This window comes from Mastomys coucha, unplaced genomic scaffold (assembly GCF_008632895.1).
Source record: "Mastomys coucha isolate ucsf_1 unplaced genomic scaffold, UCSF_Mcou_1 pScaffold14, whole genome shotgun sequence".
NCBI lineage: Eukaryota > Metazoa > Chordata > Mammalia > Rodentia > Muridae > Mastomys > Mastomys coucha.
In genome coordinates, this window is record NW_022196896.1 from 132934763 (window position 1) to 132935529 (window position 767).

The 767-nt window shown below is 44.9% G+C and overlaps 1 non-coding gene across 1 annotated transcript; it reads right to left on the minus strand.

Moving 5' to 3' along the window:
* Positions 1-390: 390 nt before the first annotated feature.
* LOC116089627 lies at positions 391-522 on the minus strand. The gene has a single exon (XR_004118408.1). It is a non-coding gene; the product is annotated as a small nucleolar RNA SNORA17 (small nucleolar RNA).
* Positions 523-767: the final 245 nt, after the last annotated feature.

Sequence of the window (767 nt, forward strand, 5' to 3'; positions counted from 1 at the left end):
CAGGTCCATGGATCCAGATGTGGCCCCAGTGGAAGCACTGGTCAGGATCCCACTATGGTCCCGGGTGGCAACGCCAGCTGCCCACATTAGACTGTCCCTGACTACCCTCCAGTCTCTAGTTCTACCTATCTCACTGTGTCCTCATCCTTCTGTTTCTATTTCTCTTCCATTTCTTCACCACTTACTTGCTCCTTTTAGTGGTGCCTGGGGTGTCTAAGTATTTGGGGTCAACTCAGGAATGGTTTCAGGAGTACTATGACCCTGGGCAAGGGTCATCTCAAGCATTGCCTACCCCACCCCACCAACAGCCTGCATAGTGCCTGACTGTTTGCCATCTTGGGCTCTTGCTTTTTTGCTTCTTTTTTCCTCTTTTTTTTCTTTTTTTCAGGGAATGTTAGGCTACTGATCATTCAGATGTTCACAGGTCAGAACACTGAGCACAGTCACAGCCTCTCTCCTCTCTGCCCCCTACTGATGTACATGTGACACAGCAGCCGTACCTGCCCTGCTTCTAGGGATGGGTAATTACTATTTTTTAAGCTTAATTTATGTTCTGTTCTCTTGTTTATAACTAAAACATTCTGATAAAACCAAGCTGTGGTTTGATGTCTCATTGAGAACTAGTAGTGAAAATATCTTGTCATTGAAAGAGCCAAATGAGGTGGTTCCTTACAGATCCTATGAGGTGTTGAGGCTTCTGCTCTGGGGAACAGATTGATGGTATTTTCAGTAATATAAGTAATTATCTTAGGATGTGAAGGATTCAT